At 68.3% G+C, this 716-nt stretch overlaps 1 protein-coding gene across 1 annotated transcript in view; it reads left to right on the top strand.

Moving 5' to 3' along the window:
• The window catches only part of INPP5A (inositol polyphosphate-5-phosphatase, 40kDa), a 109,579-nt gene that overhangs the window by 82,177 nt on the left and 26,686 nt on the right, over positions 1 to 716 (top strand). The window lies entirely within an intron of this gene.

Below are 716 nucleotides of genomic sequence, written 5' to 3'. Positions count from 1 at the left end.
CAGGTCCACCCAGGCCCAGGCCTGGTGGGGGCAGCGCACAGAGCCCGCCCAGCGTGGGCCCTCCGAGCGAGCGTGTGGGTGACCACATGCCCCGTCGTCTCCCTCTGGCCTCTCAGGTTCAAGTGACCCCCCCTTGCAGAAGCCTTCCTCGCAAATCTGAGCACTGGGGTGGGGGGAGCAGGTGCCTGAGTGTGGCGAGCGGCCGTCCACCCCTCCGGCGTTTTCAGATGAATGATGAAGGCCCACGTTGGCTCAGTCAGCGGCAGGATCCACGATCCCCCAGGCGCGCCCCTTCAAGCCCCAGGCGATGCCCATGTGCACGCGGCGCTGGGAGGTGCTCAGGACCCAGTGCCCGCAGCCACGCCCTCAGCCACAGAGCCTCTTCGTGGGTTGAAAAGCCACATTGTCCCAACTTGAGCCCCCGGACCAGGGCATGTCTGGCTGGTACTTGGGCCCGATGAGCCTGCTGTGCCCGGAACAGCCCCTCTGCTGGCCCAAGGCCCCGTGTGAGGCCGTGGCCAGACCAGGGCTGGTGCCCGGGGGCCAGTGAGCCGGGCGCTGGGAAGGGTCAGGAGGTTTCCAGAGTGGCCTTCTCTTCCCCAGAAGGGCAGACACCACAGAAAGGGCAGTGGCTCCAGGACCGGGCAGGACTGTCCAGGGACACAGGCGCCTGGGAGCTCTGGTGTCCACGGGGGGGGGAGGGGCTCGGTGCGGGG

Source organism: Bison bison, unplaced genomic scaffold, assembly GCF_000754665.1.
Source record: "Bison bison bison isolate TAMUID 2011002044 unplaced genomic scaffold, Bison_UMD1.0 scf7180017864456, whole genome shotgun sequence".
In the NCBI taxonomy this organism is placed as follows: domain Eukaryota; kingdom Metazoa; phylum Chordata; class Mammalia; order Artiodactyla; family Bovidae; genus Bison; species Bison bison.
Note: the sequence above shows the minus strand (reverse complement) of the source record. Positions and strands in the feature narration are given on the sequence as shown.